The sequence below is a fragment of the Phyllostomus discolor genome, chromosome 3, assembly GCF_004126475.2.
Source record: "Phyllostomus discolor isolate MPI-MPIP mPhyDis1 chromosome 3, mPhyDis1.pri.v3, whole genome shotgun sequence".
In the NCBI taxonomy this organism is placed as follows: Eukaryota; Metazoa; Chordata; class Mammalia; order Chiroptera; family Phyllostomidae; genus Phyllostomus; species Phyllostomus discolor.
In genome coordinates, this window is record NC_040905.2 from 146,263,754 (window position 1) to 146,286,753 (window position 23,000).

At 37.1% G+C, this 23,000-nt stretch overlaps 1 pseudogene; it reads left to right on the top strand.

Annotated features, from left to right (window-relative positions):
- LOC114490885 overlaps positions 1-16,384 on the top strand; it is a 36,672-nt pseudogene extending 20,288 nt beyond the window's left edge.
- Positions 16,385-23,000: the final 6,616 nt, after the last annotated feature.

The following is a 23,000-nucleotide window of genomic DNA, read 5'->3' on the forward strand; positions in this document are numbered from 1 at the left end:
TATAACCACTAGACAAATGGAATCATCTTCTTCTATTCTTAATGGTCATTCTGTTCTGATTCCGTTGTGGTTGAAAAGTTTTATTACAGCTATCCTGTTAGTTTGCCTTAGTTTGAAATAACTCAAGACATCAACCCTATGTTCAGTTAATGAGCAAAGTTGAAAGGAGTGGTTATTATATGCAAAGCTCCATTCAGTCTCAGTGGAGAGGAAGACATATATTTATGAACACAATCATCAGTCTTATACACAAGTCACATACACAGGATGTCAACCATTATACTGTAGAAGTGTAGAATTAGAAGCACTTTAGTACTTTTCCATGTACCAGTAGTCCTTTGCAATTCATCCTACAAATTGTTGCAATTTCAGTTCCTGAAAGCCTGACTGTAGTCATCCTTAAGCTCAAAACTGTCATCCTTTACTTTACTTCCCCCTTTCTTAGAAAAAGTCACTCACCATCCAATGGGCAGTTGTTTGGGCCATTAAAAATGTGTGTATGTATGAATATGTATATATCTCAATCCTGGATTGGAAAGAGGGTGATAGTATTCCAGCAATGATTTTCATGACCCCTGTCCTATGATCCAGTTTTCTATTGCCCAGGAAACTACCTGAGAGGGCTAAAATATAGCTTATATTATACCTTCTTTTTAGTATACCTTCTCAGATTTATTTCTCTAGATGGATCAACAGATAAGAAGAAAAGTCTAATTATGGCGATCTTGTTTTGGGGGAGTTATAGAGTGAAAAGGAGTAAACTAGAACAGGCATTACCCTCATTTAAACCTGGATTCTTAATATCAATCATACATTTTCACTTTTAGCCTATCATACATGTCTTCATTTGTCTGAATCACAAATTTGGGCAGAGGTAAGTTTTTATCCATAGTAATTCCAGGACCTATAAAAATCAGGGAATGTGAAAAGATCAACATGTCAGGGCTAGAATGCCCAGGGCAAAAGAAAATATTTGATTGTTCTGCTTTCCTTACACAGCAGTAAAAGCCTGACTTTGAACTACCAACATGTCATGTTTTTGTAACAAAATAATAAACTCACGGAAATAGGCAAGTCAAATATAGAAACTAGAGACCCAGCAGGAGTAGCAGAGAAAGGAAGTGTGACTTAACTTTATATTCCTGTATAAGCAAACCACTGTAAACTGCTACCCTAACACCATACATTAGAATTATCCTCTATATTCTACCAAGTATTTTATATACATTATCACACTTAATCTGAATTTCTATTGCATTTTGATAGCACTGTGATTTCAGAGATATCAAAATTCTGATTTCTAGAACTGTGGCTATTTTTGGTTACATAGCAAAGAGCAATTTTTTCTCATTTAACTGAATTTTTTTCTTTTTTAATTAATTTATTTTTATTATTAATGGTCAAATACACTTGTCTCCATTTTCCCATCACCAATTCCCCAACCCTACCCACCCCCACCTCCCACCTTCAATCCTACCTCCCTTTGGCTTTGTCCATGGGTCCTTTATACATGTTCATTTACAACCCTTTCCCTTCTTTCCCACATTATTTCCCTTCCCCCTCCCATCTGCTTACTGTCAGTCTGTTCTTAATTTCAATGTCTAGTTATATTTTGCTTGCTTCTGTGTTTTGTTAATTAGGTTCCACTTATAGGTGAGATCATATGGTATTTGTCTTTCATTGCCTGGATTACTTCACTTAGCATGATGCTCTCCAGTTCTGTCCATGCTGTCATGAAGAGTAAGAGCTCCTTTCTTTCTGCTGGGTAGTATTCCATTGTGTAAATGTACTACAGTTTTTGATCCATTCATTTACTGATGGGCACCTCGGCTGCTTCCAGCACTTGGCTATTGTAAATTGTGCTGCTATGAACACTGGGGTGCACAGGTTCCTTTGAATTAGTGTTTCAGGCTTCTTAGGGTGTAATCCCAGCAGTGGATTTTTTTTTTAATTGCAGATGGAAGTAAGAAAGATACTTTGATTTTCCAGAAGGGCCCAATATAATTACAGAGGTCCTTAAAAGGAGGAAGAGGAAGAGGAAGGAAGAACAAGAAAGTCAGAGGGAGATATGACTCCAATAGAAGAGAACATAAAAACAAAGTGTTGATGGCTTTGAACATGGTAAAATGTGGCAACAAGCCAAGAAATGTGGGTAGTTCCAGAAGCCAGATAAAGTAAGAAAACATTTTCCGCTATAGACTTCATAAGGTAACACAGCCCTGCCTGTGCCTTGATCTTAACTCAGGGAGATCTATGTCAAAGTTCTGAACCATAGACTGTAAAAGAATATATGTATGTTGTTTTGAGACAACACATTTATGGCAATTTGTTACAACATTAAGAGGAAACTCATATGACAAACTTGAGAAATATTTTATCCATAACTTTCTATTTTAATGTCTGTATTCACATCTTCTCTCTACTGCATGTGTGTCTTCCTTGTGGGTAGGGTTGCCTTACTCATCTGGGCATCTTTTAAGCTAGAATATTTAGCATAATATTTAATAAAAAGGAGGATAATTGACATAACTTCTTGATTTTTAGTCTGCAGCTAATATTTCAGTTTGTGAGTCAAGCTTTCAAAATTTGGGTACTGTACTTTAGTGTTTACATATTAACTCCCACTTTCTGTGAGTTCTGAGATTACCAAATCCATTCCATTCACCTAGTGTCTGGCATATAAAAGAAACTTAAAATATATTTGATAAGAAAAAAGGAAGGTGAAGGAAGAAAGGAAGAAAGGAAGAAAGGAAGGAAGGAAGGAAGGAAAGGAAGGAAAAGTGCTATGAAAAAGTATAGATAGGACTTGACCAAAGATAGCATGATAGTAAATATTTAAGACCAAGTTTACAGCTTCACAAAACAAGCAATTCCTGCCTAATTCAGAGTAGGTGTTCTTTACATATTTTGTTAATAACTGTCTAAATTTATTTTAATTTTTATTAAATGAAAGTGTATCAAACTTCCTTGAATTAATTTGATCATCACATTCAGAAGTATGCTATATTTTATTATTAAATCTTTAAGGTTTTAATTAAATTTATTAAGGAAACATTGGTTAATAAGGTTGTATAGGTTTCAAGTGTACATATCTATGATACATGTCACTGTGTGCCCACCCCCCAAAGTCAAATCATCTTCTGTCACCATATATTTCATCCCTTTACCCTTCTATGCACACACACTGCTTCCCTCTGGTAACCACCATACTATTATCTGTGTCTATCATTTATGTTTGTTTGTGTTACATTTTATCTATTTGCTACCTAAAATTTATATATCACATATGAGTAAAATCAAGCTTCTTAGATTTATCTGATTGACAATTCACTTAGCATGATATTTCTAGGTCCAACTATATTACTGCAAATGGCAGTATTCATGTTCTTTTAAGGTTGAATAGTATTCTATTGTATATATGTACCACATCTTTATTTAATCATGTATCTAAGGACAGTTTGGTTGTTTTCATATCTTGGCCGATGTGAATAATGCTTCAATGAACATAAAGGTGCATATATCTTTACCAACAAATGTTTTCAAGTTTTGAGGGTAGGTACTGAGAAGAAAGATTGCTGGGTCACATGGCAACACTATTCTTAGTTTTTCTGAGGAATGTCCATGCTAGTTTTCATAGTGGATGCATTATTTTACATTCCTACAAGCAGTGAATAAGGATTCCTTATTCTCCACAACCTCTCCAACACTTGTTATTACTTGCCTTGTTGAGAATAGCCATTTTAATAGGTGTAAGGTGACATCTCATTGTAGTTTTGATTTGCATTTCCCTAATAGCTAGTGAAGTTGAGCATCTTTTCACATATCTGTTGGCCATTTTTATGTTCTTGGGAGAAGTGTCTGTTCAGGCCCTCTGCCCATTTTTTTAATTGGATTGTTGTTTGTTGTTGAGTTTTATGAGTTCTTTATATATTTTAGATATTAACATTTTGTCAGAGGTGTTGTTTGAAAATATCTCCCATTTGGTTTCTTGCCTTTTTGTATTGTTAGTAGTTTCTTTTGTTGTGCAGAAGCTTGTTAGTTTGATATAGTACCAGTTATTTATTTTTGTCTTTATTTCCCTTGCTTTTGGGGTCAAATTCATAAAATCTTTTCTAAGACAAAGGTTAATAAGTTAAGTACCTATGTTTTCTTTTTTACAAATTTATTATTTCAGTTCTTATATATAGTCTTTGATCCATTATGAATTAATCAAATACAATAATACATTAAAAATAATACATTACCATCAAGTGGGATTCATTCCAGGGTATCAAGGATGGCTCAGCATATGCAAATTTATCAATGTAATACACCACATTAATAGAATAAAATAGTATGATTCTATCAATAGATGCAGAAAGAGCATTTGGTAAGATATAACATCCATTTATCATTAAAACATTCAGTAAAATGGGCATTAAAGGAAATTAGCTCAACATAATAAAAGCCATGTAAGACAAACACTCAGCTGATATTACACTCAATGGTTAAAAATTAAAGCTTTTCCTCTAAAATCAGGAAAGAGATGAGAATGCCCACTCTCACCACTCTTATTCAACATAGTTATGGAAGTCCAAGCCAGAGAAATCAGGGAAGAAAAAGAAATAAGATGTAATCAAATTGGGAATAAAGAAGTAAAAAATGTCACTTTTTGCAAATGACATGATTCTATACATAGCAAAACCTAATGACTCCACCAAAACTCTATTGGAAACAATAAACAGAGTAAAGTTGCAGGATACAAAAATCAATGTATAAAAATTCTCTGCATTCCTAGATACTAACAATAAAATTTAAATAAAAGTGGAAAAAAACAATTCCTTTGCAATTGCAGCAAATAGAAAACATACCCAGGAATAAATTTAATAAAGAAGTGAAGAACCTATATACTTAAAATTACAAAGCATTCATTATTAAAAGAGATTGTAAAAGAAACAATGAAATGGAAAGATAGTCCCTGTTCATGAATTGGAAGAATCAACATAGTTAAAAGTCTATAATACATAAAGCAATATACAGATTTAATGCAATCCCCATCAAAATCTCAGACATTTCTTTTGTGTTTTTAATTGAATTTATTAGGGTGACAGTTAATAAGATTATATAGGTTTCAGGTGTACATTTTATAATACATCAGCTGTATACTGTGCTACCTGTCATTCACCATACCAAATCAAGTCTACTTCCATCATTATTTATCAATCCTTTAGCCTCTTCTACATCCTGCCAACCTCCTTTTCCTCTGGTAATCACCATAATATCTATTCCTTTCCTTTTTCTTTGTTTAATGCCCATACCTTTTTTACCTGGCACCCCAAGCTCCATCTGTCTGGCAATAAGTCTGTTCTCTATGTCTATGAGTCTGTTTTTATTTTGTTAGTTTATTTTGTTCATTAGATTCCACATATAAGTGAAAGCATATGGTACTTGTCTTTCTTTGACTGGCTTATTTCACATAATACTCTCCAATTTGCAAAGGGTAAAATTTACTTCTTTTTTATACCTGAGTAGTATTCCATTGCATAAGTTTACCACAGCTTTTTTATTCACTTATCTACTGATGAGCACTTGGGCTGCTCTCAAATCTTGGTTAATGTAAATAATGTTGCATATTTACATATACATTTCATATGAATATAGAGGTGAATACATTCTTTTGAATTAGTGTTTTGGTTTCTTCAGTTGTATTTTCCAGAAGTGGAATCAGTGGGCCATAAGGCAGTTCCACTTTTAATTTTTTGAGATAACTCCATACTGCTTTCCATAGTGGCTGCACCAATCTATATTCCCACCAACAGTGCATAAGGGTTCCTTTTTGCCACATCTTCACCAACACTTGTTTGTTGATTTATTCATAATGGTTGTTCTTACAGTTGTAAGGCGATACCTCATTATGGTTTTAATTTGCATTTTTCTAATGATTAGTGACTTTGATAATTTTTTCATATGTCTATTTGTCTTCTTTGGAGAAATGTCTGTTCAGGTCTTTTGTCATTTTTTGACTGGATTGTGTGGGGGGGGTTTGGTATTGAGTTTTATAAGTTGTTATAAATTTTGGATATTAACCTCTTATCAGATGTATCATTGGCAAATAAGCTCTTCCATTTGGTGGGTTGTCTTTTCCTTTTGTTGATGGTTTCCTTTGCTGTGCAGAACTTTTTTGTTTGATGTAATCCGATTTGTTTACTTGTCTTTTGTTTCCCAGTGACTTTTTTTTTAAAGAAATGGGACAAAAATTTATCAGGTTTGTAAGGAATGAAAAACACCTTGGATAACAAAAGCAATCCTGAGGAGGAAAATGAAGCTGGAGGTATTAGATTCCCTAATTTCAAAAATTACCACAAAATGATGATAATCAGAAACTTGAACGTTTTATAAGTGAATAATAGATTGGTCAAAAATTCCAAAGGAACATGTGTAGTCAAGCAATAAGATGACTATATTATAAAAAACTTAAAAATTTTCACCTCTTCTTGTAAGAGCAATTTGCATTTTACCCTTATTTAAAAATAGAGGAGGGGGAGAGGAATAATAGGGAATAATGAGGGGGGGCATCAAGGAACATGTATAAAGGACACATGGACAAAGCCAAAGGGGGTGGGATTCAAGGGTGGGAGGCAGAGATAGGTAGAGTGGGGGGTATGGTGGGGTGAAAATGGAGGCAAATGTACTTTAACAACAATAAAAATTAAATTAAATTAAATTAAATAAATAAAATAAAAATAGAGATTTTCATTCTTGTATTCAAATTAGAAAATCACCTTGGAGTTGTCGATTTTAGCATGGAAATTTTGATATAATGTGAATCATGATGCACCTAGATTGTATGGCAATTGTTTGTTTTTAATGTAAGAACTTTAATATCATTAGCAATAACTAATAATAACCAAACCATTTTTAGACGTGGTACCTGAACTTCTCCCTGCATCTTGACTCTACTACAGATGCTGAAAAAATACTTCCGGTAGCTTACTTAATTGGAGATTATTTAACCAAGTTCTTCCAGTATTTGAAATTTTTCTGTTAGACTCACTTCTCCTTTTATGGGGTTTTATTTTGTTTTGTTTTGTTTTGTTTAGCATGCAAAACTGATTTGTTCCCTTAAATCACTAATATTTTTTTTTACCAGATGATCTTATAACCAAGTTTCCACTGATCTGATGTTTTCATAAAATGCAGCTCTTTATCCACTCTCTGTGACTACATTTTCCTTTCTTAGTGATTTAGAAAAACTTCAAGAGCCTCATTGTTGTCTAAGCCGTATTCTTTTGGGTTTTGGTCTTAGTCTTCACTGCTGTTGGCAAACATAAGGGAATTCTTTCAATATGTATGGTTCTTTTCTAATAAACCCTATAAAGCCAAAGGGGACACTCATTTTTAGAGGAGGATTTAGTTTTAAATTACCTTTCCAAAGTAGGTAATTCTCCATGCTCACTTTCCAATTGATCTGCCAAGCCAGCCACTTTGTTAGCATTAGTATGGTTTCTTGAATTTGAGAACGACAGATGTTGAAGGCCTGTAAATTTAGTGTAGGAAAATCAGGCTTCTATAAGGATTACTAACCAGCACATTCCTCTTATAATAGTATCGCTCACTTACCTTTGGATTGCAGGCACAATATGCAATTTAAAAGATTTACTAAAGGAAATCAACTCCTAGTTATACTTGTCCATCCTTTTCTTCTTTCTAAGTATGTCACAGGTCTAAATACTATTAATGAGTTTAGCATAAAGTATTTTCTATTAATAATTTATTTTGTCACTGCAGTTCCTTCAGTCTTTTTACATCTCTGTTCTAGTTTTCATTTTATTACTGCATTTATAGTCCTAACAAGCAAAAATATCATTACCTCCTTTTGTTTATGTCATAGGTTTTTAATTTTGTTTTCTCTTTTTCAAGCAAAAATAAATAATTGGCCCTAAAAATGTTTAAATATTGGCCTTCCATACAAAAAATGGAAAATAAGAACTTTCTCTTCATTAAGTTTGGAATTATAATTTCTCTTTCCTAAAATTACTATGTAATTTTATTTGCCAAATAAATCATTTGACCTTAGTATGTAACATTTTTAAATAAGCATAAGATTTATTTTAATGTATTACAAATGAATTATGAAAACAAGTGTAGTTTAGTTAATTAAGATTTAATTTCTATTTTCTCATAAAAGCAGTATCCTCTAATGGGCATTTTGTTTTCTCAAAGTTTAAAGCCTACCACACTGACATCTGAATATTTGTTACCATGGGCATATTTAAAGCTTCACCATTTATGTAAGATAATAAGTCTTTGTGGATGAAGAAAGATTCTTTATTTCATTATTTCTACTTGTAACAAAATTAAGTTCCTACTAATGATAGAGAAAATGTTGTAATAGAAAGTACATTTGGTCTTTTGTCACCAGACAAGCAGTGATGTCGATTGTCACTTGCATATTACTTTCCCCAGAATAGATTGTATGGGAGCAGAGGGAAAGAGAAGAGCCAACATTGTTTTACAAAATTATTCCAAGGACTAAAAATTAAAGAATTATTGTATTCAAGATCACAGTCTTAGAAATTTATGGGATAGTTAACTATCTAAACCACTTAGCTTACCTTCAAAACAGCTATATGTTTCTCAAAATTAAATAACACAAAAGTACTTGTTAGATTTTAACAATAAAACATATTCATTTAGAAATGCTAAGGGTACATTTTTTTTTTCACAAAGAAAAAATCCTGTAAGTTGCATACTGCTATTTTCCCAACTCATCGATGAGTAAGCTACAGTACAAATGGAAAGGTGATTGGCTGAAAGTCAAAAAGCCATAACTGGTAAAGTCATGGAATCTGAATTATTATCACATTGTTTAAGGTAGCAAATAAAAGATATTCTGACAGCTGGAATGTTGCTTTTTACTTGGTTTAATATTTTCAATCCCATTATTAAATTTAAAGTGAACTTAACTGTCCATAGTGCCTTGTACCTCACCATCTCCATTTCCATCAAGAAATCTTCTTCAATCTTTATGAACGCCTAAGCAGGTTTCTTCCATAAGCTTTTGGCAATTCTCTATCATTAAGTTCATCCTGCTATCTTCTCCACTTTGAAATGACATCTAAGTATACACACAAATAATAGATGCCCAAGATATGATCTCATTTCACTTCACATTGCTTTATGAAAAAGAACCATTATTTTCTCATTTTAATTTACAAACATTTCATGTACAATTGGATACAGCACATAAAAACAGCCAGTGGAGTAAATTTCTACACTTTATCTAGACTTTGGCCATTTGCAGGTCATTTCATTTTATAATCAAGCTTACTGTTTTTAGGGTTCGGCGAACATGCATTTAAATAGTTTTTCACTATTTAGTAACACTAAAACTTTCTGTAATTTATTCAGTCTCCTTCTGAATTTGTGACCTTGCCCTTAAAATGGGTATTTTATTCTCTCTCAGGTTTGTTGTGAGGATTAAATAAGATAATGGATGCAAAGCACTAAATATGATACCTAGCTCATGAGTGGGGATAAATTATTTTATTATATCATACATATAACTTAAAAGTTCCTAAATAAACAGACCTTTTCCTACTCAGGAGATAATCTTCCTCTTTAGATGGTACAATATAATGCAAAGAACACTAAGCTTGGAGTCAAATGTCTAGATTTGAAAGACCTCTCATCCACTCTCACGATAACCTTAGATCAAATGTACAGTCTCCTAAGTGCTTCTACAATTTCACGTAAAGACACAAAGAAATTTAGAGAGTTTTCAATGGCTCACTAGGGTAAATAGGAGAAACTTTGTAGCCAGCCACCCCAAGTATCACTCTGCTGCATCCTTCTGCTAATGAAAATCATCTCAGCTCACTATTACTCTGTTTGCACAGGCTGCAGCCTGACAGTAAGAAATACCTACTCTAAACCAAGGTCCCAGCTCATAAAAAGACAGCCATGGCATAAGACTCACAGGGTTTTAGAGGAGATGGAAAGATGAATGAAAACAACTTGCAGACTGATCAGCATAAAGTGGGTTCTCAATTATTGTGCTTTCTTATTCCTTTACATTTCCCTCTACGGTTTCTCTGCATCATGTCACTTAAACATTTAAAACAGTGGTGCCTTTTCTTATCTTTTCATGTGTCATCCCCACTGGGAGGAACACCCCATCAGTTATCTATTCCTGTGTAACAAATTACCACTAACTTGAGACTTAAAAAACAACATATATTTATTACCTTATAGTTCCTGTAGGGCAGGAGTTCTGGCACCATTTTATCGGGTCCTTTTCTTAAGGCCTCACAAGTATGCAGTCAAGTATCAGTCAAGTAGACATTCTCATCTCAAACTTTGGGTAAGAATTTGCTTTCAAGTTCACTTCTATTGTCAACCCAAGCCAGGCAATTGAATTATTACCTGGAAAATACTTGTGCAGTTAAAATGTCCTATTCAGGCTAGAGACCAGCTTCACTCAGTCATCTCTTTGCCATCCCCTTGCCCTCTAAACTACAAGTTGGTGGATAAGAGGCTAGATACATGACCTTCTCTCAATGTTGTTTCTTCTTAAAGTATTAAAGATAAATCCCAACCACAACAGTTGCCTGGTGGAAGGTCAGCAAAGAGAAGTTCTGGACTACTGGACTCTGCCTTGAGACTAAGTCCTTCTTCCTAAATTCACTTGGGCATACACAGAGGAGGGCTTGGCCTTAGACCATACATAATACATATAACCAGACAAAGTAGCTATATCATCAGGATAAAATGAGAACCCTGGGAAGATAACTAAATATATGATGATTGCAAGTACCATGAAAGAAAAGACAAAAAATGACTAATCAAAAATAAGCATAATATGTTAGAAGTTGATAGAAAATATTAGCATCATAAGACTTTAAAAGAAATACTTTTTAAAAATGTATTGTATTTTTTCCATTACCATTTAATCCTGTTATATTCCCCTCCCCTCAGCAATCACCACACTGTTCTTTGTGTCCTTTTTTCTCTTTGCTTAATCCCTCCACCCCCTAACCATGCCCCTACTCCCTTAGCTGTCATCCTGCTCTCTCTCTCTGAGTCTGTCTCTGTTTTGCATGTTAGTTCAGTTTGTTCATTGGATTCTACATATAAGTGAAATCATATGGTATTTGTCTTTCTCTGACTGGCTTATTCCACTTAGCATATGTTTTCCAGGCTGTCACCAAAGGTAAAATGTTCTTGTTTTTTGTGGCTAAGTAGTATTCCATTGTGTAAATATCCCATACTTGTTTTGTCCACTCATCTTACTGATGGGCACTTGGGCTCACTCCATATCTTGGTGATTATAAACAACACTGCAATGAACAAAAGGGGTGCTTATGTTCTTTCAAATTAGTCTTTTGGGTTTCTTCAGCTATATTCCCAGAAGTAGAATGACTGGGTCATAAGGCAGATCCATTTTTAATTTTTTGAGTTTTCTCCATACTGCTTTCCACAGTGGTTGCACCAATCTGCATTCCCAATAGTGCAGAAGAGTTCCCTTTTCTTCATATCCATGCCAGCACTTGTTGTTTGTTGATTAATTGATGATAGTCATTTTGACAGGTGTGCTATGATAGGTTGATGTGGTTTTTAATGTGTGCTTCTCTGATGATTAGTGGTGTCACACATCTTTTCATATGTCTATTGGCCACCTGCCCGTCATCTTTGGAGAATTATCTATTCAGGTGCTATAACAGCTGATTAGATATATAGTAGAACTTAAGAATAAACAAGTAAATTGGAGAAATATTAGATTGAAAATTAAAAGGAGAGAAAAACTCAAGGAATAAATAAAAAGAGAGTTCCCACAACCACATCAAAATTACATCTAAACTACAGAATAACCACCATTCAGAACTACCTGAAATCTAATTGAATAGAAGTTCTACAACTAGGGATTTAAAGAAGAAGCCACACCAGACTGGTAGCAGGGGCAGAGATGCTGAATGGGCTGACCCCATATCCATGTGTGGGAAATAAAATACTGGAAGAATATCTTGGCTGCAGATATCTGTCTTGTTTAGAATCCATGGGTCCCAAGCCCATTGTTACAGTGCCAGGAAGAGAAGTCCCATTAACTTCTGGCTACAAAAACCATGGGGAGTGTGACTGCATGGGATTTCTGCAGTCCAAGGCAGTTCCTCTTAAAAGGACTCCACATGGACTTACTCAGATTACTCCCTCTGAGCACCAGCACTGGAGCAGAAGCTCAAAAGGATCCAGAGGCATACAGAGAGGAACCAAATTATCTGGCACCAAGGCAAGACTAAGTGAGTACCCTTCTGCCAGCCAAAAGTGCTGGCAGAGACTATTATTCCTTTTTCTCTAAGACACCTCCTCCCCCTGCCCACACACAGACCCAGTAGGCAGAGGCCAGATTAAGGCGGTTAGCACAGCCCTGATGATTCCCTGAGACCTTGTCCCACCAAACATATAGGCCCTTTCAAACTGTTTTCAGTGGCTTCTCCATACAAATGGCTTCTCTTGGGTCATGCTTGAGATTTTCCTAAAATCTCTCAAACAAGTAGGGTCTGGCCTCAGCATGCCTTGTGCCTCTCACTATGTGGCCTTAGGACCAGCACTAGCAGCAGCCAGCCTTGGTTTCCTGCTTTGCCTCACTGGGACACCTCCAAGCCCAGCACAAGTAGCAGCAATCTGGAGATTGATTTTTATCTCATGACTGGTGGTTCTGGGCAGAACCACCTAGAGGCAGCTGACCTTGGCATGCACCTCATGGGAGGACCCAGAACCAGTGCACACAGTAGATGGCTTCAGACCACATCAAAGTGCCACCCAACCACTTCCACAAATGACACACCCAAACAGCAGACACCAGAGCTTCGCCAAAGTAATTCCTGCTCTGTGGAGTGGGTCATTGCACAGCTGATCATCCACAGTAGCTGGTGGTCACACTTCCAGTCCATCAGCTTATGACTAAATCCCTCTCATTCATGTGCCAATAGGAATCAAAGCTCAACTACAACAGGAGGGTGTACACAATCCACATGGGGGGAGGGATGCTCTGAGTGTCCAGCTTGAGTGAATGGAGAGGCTGTGCTACAGGAACCTACAAAACACCTACTATATAGGGACACTCTACCAAGCCCAGGAGACATAGAATATTTATTTAGTATATTGAAAAAACAAACACAGGGAAGCAGCCAAAACAAGGATACAAAGAAACATGTCCCAAAGGAAAGAACGGAACAAAACTCCAAAAAAAAAACCTAAGCAAAAAGGAGACAAGCAATCTACTAGATGCAGATTTCATAAGATTGGTTATAAGTATACTCAATGAACTTAGAACTTCAACATAGAGATAGGAGTCATAACAACAGATAAGGAAAATATATAAAAGAATCAGTCAGAAATGAAGAATACAATAATTGAAATGAATAATACATTACAAGGAATCCACAGTGGAGGAGATGATGCACAGGACCAAATTAGAGATTTGGAATATAAGAAAGCAAAACAAACAAACAAGCAATCAGAATAGAAAAAAAAAGTCCCCCAAAATGAAGATAGTGTATAGAGCCTGTGGGACAACTTCAAGCACACCAACATACAAACCATGCAGATGCCAGAGTAAGAAAGAGAGCAAGAAATTGAAAACCTATTTAAAAATATGATGACAGAAAACTTCTCTAACCTGTTAAAGGAAATAGACATGCAAGCTGAGGAATCACAGAGTCCCATGCAAGATGAACACAAAGAGACCCACTCCAAGACACATCATAATTAAAATGCAAAAGATTAATGACAGAAAATCTTGAAAGCAGCAAGAGAAAAGCAGTTAGTTACTTATAAAGAAGCTCCCATTAGACTGTCAACTGATTTCTCAGCAGATACATTGCAAGCCAGAAAATATTGGCAAGAAATATTCAAAGTAATAAAAAACAAGGACCTACAACCAAGATTACTCTAACTAGGAAAACTATCAAAACTATCATTTAAAGCTGAAGGACAGATAAAGAGCTTCCCAGGCCAAAAAAAAACCACAAACAAACAAACAAACAAAAACCCTAAAGGAGTTCATCACCACCAAACTATTACAAGAAATGTTAAAAGGGTCTTATTTAAGAAGAAGTAGGAAAAAAAGGTAAAATACATGAACAATGAAATGGCAATAAATACATAATATAATCACTCAACAATTGAATCTAACAAAATCAATACACAAGCAGAAACAGACTTATAGATACAGAGAACATTTTTACAACTGCCAGTTGGGAAGGGTATTGGGATACTGGGTGAAAAAGACGAAGAGATTAAGTAAAAACAAAACAAAACCAAAACCTTATAGACACAGACAACAGTATGGTGATTACCAGAGAGCAAAGGGGGTGGAGGGAGGTAGAAGATAAAGAGGAGATAGATAGTATTAGAAAGAGACTTAACTTTGGGTGGTGAATGTGAAAAGCAATACACAGATGCTATATTATAGTATTGTACACTTGGTAGTTATATAATTTTATTAACCAATCTCACCCTAGTAAGTTCAATAAAACAGTGTTTGTCTTAACCAAACATTCTGAAACTGTATGTCTGCAAGATATAACATTCATGAATTACCTATTTAAAATTTTGGTGTATTTTTGCCTTTGATAATAACAGGTATTAATGTTTCCAGATACAGAGACTAGGCAAGTAAGATCCTACTGTACATTAATTTGCTTCTGTCTTTTGCTAGGTATCAAATTAATTTATGATGGAAAGCACACAGGCATTTGTTTGAAGGACTCCAGGGAAATTGATTAAGAAAACCTGTTGGTTAACATATCCAGCATGTAATATTCATGCTAAAAGTCTCAGTTAGGGTTCAGAAAGTAAAACCACCGGGATGCAATATTTTTCCATAATTGACATTACAGTCTAGGTAACCTGGAAAAGTGTGTTAAGATGTTCATTGTGGGGTGTCACAGGCGGGGCCGGAGCCCGGTAGCCCGGGGCGCTTTGGGATCCTCAGCACCGGGCAGCTCCGAGACCTACTTCAGGATGAACCCAAGCTGGACCGGATCCTGCGGCTCAGCAGGAAGTTCCAGGGCCTGCAGCTGGAGTGCGAGGCATGCCTGGCGTCCAACTATGCACTAGCCAAGGAGAACCTAGCATTGCGGCCCCGCCTGGAGATGGGTCGGGCCGCCCTGGTCATCAAGTACCAAGAGCTTCGAGAGGTGGCTGAGAGTTGTACGGACAAGCTGCAGTGACTGGAGGAGAGCATGCATCGCTGAAGCCCCCACTGTGCACTGGGCTGGCTGCAGGCTGAACTGGAAGAGGCTGAGCAGGAGGCTGAGGAGCAGATGGAGCAGCTGCTGCTGGGGGAGCAGAGCCTGGAGGCTTTCTTGCCCGCTTTCCAGCGAGGCGGTGCCTTGGCCCACCTGAGGCGAACCCAGGCTGAGAAGCTACAGGAGCTGCTGTGGCACCCAGAGCAGTCGTCCCAGCCAGCCCCGACTGCTGCTGTGGATCCCCCCAAACCCTTCCCTGCTGCAGCTGTCCTGCCCACCGGGCCTGCCCGGGGGCCACCAGCAGTGCCTCGGAGCCTGTCCCCCTTGGGCTCCCGCCCAGTGCCCCACTGAAGTCCTCCCCCGGGTGCCCCCTTGGCCCAGCCCCTCTGCTGAGCCCTCAACCCTCGTAGCCAGAGCCCCACCCCCCACCAGTAGGATCCGGGGTATGACTCCCCAGTGGGGGGCTAAGACAAACTTGATGCGTGGCTCCTCCTCCTCCCCCTCCTCTTGGGTGGGGGGAGGGGCAGGGCCCTCCCCTTGGCCTCAGGCAGGCCCCGGCCCTGGAGGTTGAGCTGGGGAGGAGGGTCACCTGGAAGATGCCCAGAGAGAGGGCTTGGGGTGGGGTGGGCAGGCAGGGTGTTATGCCTTTGGCACTGAGGAGACTCTGCCTTTTTTTTTGGCTCCTGGCTGGGGCCTCCCAGGTGATGGGTAAGACCCAGTGAAAGAATTTGAATCATGGCAACCTAGGAAGGTGCCCACTTCCCTCAAGGGGCCTTGCTTTATGGGCCTGTTGCACCTTACCACTCCATTGGGCAGGCACAATGCCAAGGCTGACAGGAGTGTGTTCCATCATGTACTGAGCCTACCTTTCCCCCAGTCCTGGGGCCCACCACCTAGGAGCCAGGTGGTCAGGTCCCAGCTGCAGGGTCATAGACACCATGGCCATGGAGCCCCACTTATGCTCCAGACCCTGGGACAAGGTAGGCCAGGGACTCCTGACCTGGACAGGTAAGAGTTGGCCATCCCTAGGAAAGACCATTCTGTATTTTTCTGTCCTGTCTCCTTAGAATGGAACATTTTTGAGGGCAGATCCTTGTCTTTGTATGTTCTGTCCCCAGCCCCACCTCCCAGGGGCCGTCAATAAATGTGATGATGAGGAAAAAATAAAAGATGTTCATTGTATAGTGAATGGCATGCTGATTGTGCTCATACAATTGTTGGAACTTAGTTGAATTACCATAGGCATACTAACAAATTCCAGGTAAATGGAAACAATATAAAAGAGGGAAGCTATAAAATCAAAGTTAAAATAAGACAATAGAAGTCAAAATGACAATATTCAAACCTCAGAAACTGTTCACAGAAAGGCCCACATTGAGAACACTCTTGCTAGAAAAGCTCAAATAAAATAAAAGAATAATGTGCTGAAGTTTTTGTTATCCCCCAAATAACAATAATCATAAAAGAAAAAATCAAAGAACAATACAATAGGTGGTCATCTTATGTGCCTCCCTTACAACTCCATCAAGGAACTTTTCATTGTATTTTGGTATAATCTGTTCCTATATGTGTCCTCTGGTAGTCTATAATATCTCTTGAAAGAACAACTATAGGTATATTTTACCTTTGTCTTCCAAAGATTACTCAAAGGTACAATCTATCACAAATCCTGGCATGTAATGGGCATTCTCTGTATACTGGTTTGATGGAGCTGAATTAGTTTTTGCCCACCTCTCTCAATTCTGTCGCTCTTTTACTTCATCTCTTGAGGCCTTTTGGTTTTCAGATCTCAGACCTAGCTGATTTCACCTAGTCATTTTCCTATTTTTCTCATTGTTTTTCCTGCCATGGTTCCTAAGGTTGCCCCATTCTCTTACTAGTCCACCTGATCTTTTGACCTTTCACATTGCCTGATGATGACAAATAGATGCTTAGTGGATAGACACACTAGGCTTGTCACTGTTTTTATGGGCCCACATGTTGGCCTTGACATTTAGAAAGGTGTTAATGAGAAGAGTAGATAGAGGAAAGAATGAAAAGAATGAGAGAATGATAGACACTATCAAACACACAATGTAAAGTATTAGGAAGAAACATGCTGTCAGTTTTAGGAATAAAGTAGCTCTTTTCTTATGTAAACTTATCCACAAAATAGAACATATGCGCACATTCTGGAGAATGTCTTTATTTGCTGAGGGTGGGGAGGCAAATTGGATGAAAGTCAACCTATTTTTTAACTTACTTGCCTTGCCTTTTTAAATTTTCATTTATTCCCTTTACTGTTGATTAGGAAATAGATATAGAATTATCTCTGTGTATAACTTTGAGTTTGAAGTTCTCACACTGCTATCTTTCTAAACCAATTAAGCATATCTTCATCATGCTTCCTGGTGGGGTTATTTAGTGTGTGTTAAATGGTTTAATTAAAATCTGTCCTCTTTCCTTAATGCCCATTTGGAGGAATACCTTTCTCAGAATAGCAATTAAATATAAAGCAATTCATTACTTGAGAAGAAAAAAGAATCACCAATTGTCTCGTAAAGATAAACAAGTAGATTTTCGATTACACCATTTAAAATTCTACTTTATAAATATATAATGCCATTTCTCTCTCCCTTTCTAACAGTATTGGCAAAAGTAATCCTCAGTTGGGAATTTTGATGTCTTATAATAGAAATTGTCCTGCGAATGTGATTTGGGTGGACAGGGAAATATACAATGACAAGCAAAGTGATATTGCCAATAGGAAAGATCGATAATATGTTGTGGAGAGAGGTTTAACAGATGAGTCCTTACTAAGTCAACCATTGGGCAAGCACTTGGCCAACCTCTTTATAAATGCATGGCAAATCTTTAGACACTTTAATATTATTATTCCCATTTTATAAATGATGATAACGAGGCTTTGTGAGGTTTAGTGGTGTCTCCCCAAGTCAGTTAGATATTAAGTGGTGGGACGAATTTATACCTGTTTGCCTGACTCAGAATCCATAAATATTTCCAGCTTCCTTTCCAGAAGAAACCAATGGAAAGTTCAAGTATCTAATATGAATTCAACTAGCCAAATTTGTTACTCCCATGTTACAAACTCATAACTCCCATGTTGCATACTTTGGCTGAACTTTACCTCACTTCTTTTTCCTACTATCTGAATTTAAGTCTCTGTCTTCTCATAAACCAAGGATGTCACATTAGGCAAACAATAGCACCGTTTTGGGTCTCAGTTTGGAATGTACTTACATTTACACTGGAAGACTCTCCCCCCAGAAAAGAGTACAGCAGGAAGAATATGCCTATGGTTTCTTAAAAGAATCAGCTATATGTCAAAGACTAGACCCATTTACGAGAGGTAAATAAAATCACTAAGCAAGATGAGCCTTAACTTAAAAGACAAATAGGAAAGATACTATGGTTGAGAAAAAGTGCTGAGGTATTACATCCTTATGTTGTTGAAAGAATTTTAGCCAAATTTCTAGCTCTCCTTCCTTTAACAAGGTTCTGGCACAATATGGTTCAATACACTTTGTGAAGTTTAGTACATACTCACTTCTGGTAGCACTCCCAAATCATGTCTAATGCAGACAGGCACAGCAGCACTAGTAAACTAAATAGCTAACCACTTCTGCTAGATCCATTATGTAGGGGACAGAAGATTTAATTCTCTACCTCTAGATTCTCATGCATTTTCTGCCAACAACAAATTCACTATTGATGAAAAGAAAACATTAAATTTTAAACCTATGAATATCTTTACATGGCTAAGAACACACTAGAATTGAGTTGTTTTTGTACTTACCAAGTCTGTTTAATAATTGAAAATCATTTGAAAGTGGTATTCTATATTCAATGATTAATTTACAATTGTTCCAGGAATCTCTACTTTTGGCTGTTTCTGCTGTGGCTAATAAAGCAATCCTTGAATATAGAAGTCTAGAATTTGCTCTGTACAGAAAGCAAAAGCTCAGACTTGCTGGTTCAGGTTATACTTGGCTCCTGGAAATGCATTTTTTAAAATGCTGGGTTTACAAAAGGAATCACTGTTAATTCTACAGCACATTCATTTTCCCAAAATAGCACAGTTTAAATCAAGGATCAGGAAGATAATGAAAAACAGAGAAAAGTGGTATAAAAGATCCTGCTTAAATACCTGTCTCAAAAATATCTATTTACTTATATAGAGTGCAACTAATATGGATTTGCAATTTTTGAGTTAGAGATTAAATTTACAAAAGCTGGGGCATGAGGAAGAAAACATAACCAAGAATCTGCTTGAAAGTTTATTTGAACAAGTTCATTACATGTAAGAGCAAAATGGGAAAGAAGACAGTAGCTGAAGTAGTTGGTAGGATTCAGCCAGGATCATACAGAATCTTCTCAGAAAACCAAATGAAAGGTGTCCTCCAAATGGAAACAGCTCCCTTCACTCAACTCTGCTTCCACATATTGAGGCAATGAAAGCTCTCACACCAAAGTCCCACTTAACTTCTTCATCTTCCTTTTTCCCTTTAGCAGTATATCATGGGCTTCAGCCCTGTACTATGGCTTGCTTCATGGTCATATAACTGTTTTAGAGTCTGAGTACTAGTTAGAACTGTTCTCTTTCTCTTTTTTTCAAACACTAACTAGTTCCCTCCAATTATTGAGAAACCTTTTCCTCACCCCTAACCAATTGCTTTCTGCATAAAGGTATGGTAAGGGAGGAGGGTACAATTAGAAATCAGATACTCATCCCAAGAAAGGATTGCACTCACTCTTATTACACATTTTCTCATTCTAAATAGTTAATTATGGATTTTCAAGCATGAAAAGAAAAAAACTTGTGCATCCTGTATAGAAACTCTCAAAGATACTGTTTTCAGGGAGGTGCCCAAAGTGTCTCATCTTCTCCCATAAAACCCAGAGAAGATGATGATGGTCCAGCTGCTCAGCAAGCATTGCTTACCCTTTATGGGCTCTCAGAAGCTTCCATGCAACATGAAGAAATTTATATTTTTATTGCCTCTTTTTCTCTCAGAAAGAAGAATTTACATTTCATAAGTGGATTCCTTTCTCTCGACCAAGAAATTGCAACTATCTCACTAGACTCTACTGCTTAGCAGCCCCCGAACAGCAGTCATATAACTTATTTATAAGGCAGGGTGTAGGGCAAAATGTTTCAGTAAAGTCCAAAGACTACTTATATTAGTATTGTCTAAAGTGCAGTGTACAAATGCAGTGCTAAGCTATATTCCAGAGCTGCAGATTCTAAGGGTGGGACTCAGGTATCTGCATTTAAAAAGTTCTGTATGCTTTTTGTTTATGGGTAAATAAGAGAATTACTAAGAACAGAAATGATAGAAACAGGGAAACCCTGGCTTTAATTTTGTTTCTGGGTTGATCAATGTGAAATGATGATTTGTACCCATGCTCCTTTAAGTTATAAGGGTCTGCTATTTGAAAAAGATGAACCTGGATTATACAGTTAGAATTCTGAATTTTTTAATTCTGAACTTTTTAATCCAAGAAAAAAAAAGCATGGCAGATTTCTAAGCCCATGCATCTATATTACAGACACATCCAGTATCTTCTCCCTAAATCTGAACTATGGAAAGATAATCTCATACCTTCAGAATATTTTCTAAAATGAGACACTGCTCCATCTCAAAGTGCATTGTTGTGGAGAATAGGACCAATAATATGTCATTGGTCCAATTAAGATGGTATAAAGTATATAAAACAAAGTGAAGTCACTTATGTAAAGTAAAATGGCTGTCAGTCAGCCATGACACTTTGGTTCAGGACAAAAAATTACCTAAGTCAGAGTAAACATATCTGGCAAGAAGACACACTTAAGATATCTGCACACATGGTCAGAGTAGCCACGTCTGCAGAGCGGGACCACCCACAGATAGGCTCCTGGGGAAATTCCATACTTGCCAGCAGGGGTGTCAAGCAGAACAGCCATGTACCACCCATAGGTTCCTGGGCAAATTCCCCACTTAGCATCAAGGGTGCCAAGACATTTATTGAAAAGACCCAGAAGGGTGGAGTACAACACTTTCAAGGATATAACTAAGGCAGGCTCCAGACCACTGCTGAGATAGCCAAGCTCCAAACACCAATGTGCTGCTCCACACCACAGTGATCTCCCTGGGGCAGAGGCTCTGCCCAGCTTAACTTCACCTGCCCTGCTGCCCACCTGTCTCCAGAGATCCTTCCTTGCATGATGCTGACAACTTCCTTGCCCACCTTGCTGTCTCCCGGACCTGCAGGCTGAGACTCTGGGACTCCAGTTCATTATCTCCCATTGATTGCTGTGTTTGTGTGTGTGTGTGTGTGTGTGTGTGTGTGTGTTATATTCTTGTTACATTGTTAGAGTGTGAGTAGGATATTAATGTCTGTTGATGTTCTACTTTGCATGAATCTGCATTCAATAAAAGCTGAGTGAATAGCATACTTACTGTGTGTGAGTCTTGTCTATTCCTTGGTGCCAGGCTGCTCAGCAGGCAGCTAGCTGAGCAGTTGTCCAGCTGACTTAGGAAAAACCATGAACAGATGTTTGTGACAGCTGTTATTCAGGGTCTGTATTTATCGCAGTTCTTGGGTTTAGTGATAGGTTCAAAGTTTGGCTGCCTACTTGGATGCTTAGTGTGGCACATATCAATAAAAGCATTACTGTTGGTGATTGCAAAGAGGTAGTAAATCAATCTATCCATAATTTTTACTCTATATGCTGCTTAGATGCTGTAATTTTATGAAATATATAGTTTTGTTAAATACAAGTCACTAAGCTGGAAACTCCTAACTTTTCTCTATTGATAGGTGTCTCAGATACTATAGGGAACTGAGATAGTTGAAAAGCAAAAAAAAAGTGAAGAAAGTTTGTCATATACTTCTACATATTAGTTCATGTGTAAGATGTTCTACATAAATCAATTCAAACCATGTAGTGTATATACTACCTCCATTTTCCATATGAGGACACAAACACAGAGAGGTTTTAGAAATAAATAATTTTTTCTGACTACGTTTTTTAACATCTGAGCAAAATAAAATTTGACATCAGATTTGGCTGACTGACACTACAGCATGTACTTTCTGCAGCCTGAAAGAATGAAGAAGGGAGATAAACAGAAAGAGAAGGAAAGATAAAGAGGAGTAGATATAAGAAAGCAAGAAAGACCCCTCATTCATCCAAATAAAATGAGAACACTAATTTGAAAAGACCTATGCATCCCTATCTCATTACAGTATTATTTACAATAGCCAAAATATGGAACCTAAGTGTCCAGTGAGAAATGAATGGATAAAGAAGATGTGAGATATATATAGGGCTGAGCAAAAGTAGGTTTGCAGTTGTAAGCACACAACACAGTTTATTCTTGTATTATTATTTATTAATTATTATATTATTTGCCATACAAACAACTGTAAACCCACTTTTGCCCCACTCTGATAGTCAATGGAATATTATGCAGCAATAAAAAATGAAATCTTGCCATTTGTAACAACATGGATGAATCTCAAGCATATTATGCTAAGTGAAATAAGTTAGGTAAAGAATGACAAATGTATGATTTTACTTGTGCTGATCCTACAAATAAGACAAGACACGTGAACAAAACAAAAATAGACTCTTAGAAACAGAGATGACCAAAGGGATGGTCACCAGAAAAGAGGAGCTGGGAAATGGATGAAAAGAGGAAGGAGAATATAGTCAATAATATTGTGATAAGCTTACATGGTGATGGATGATTGCTGGAATTAGTGGGATGATATTATAAGGATGTT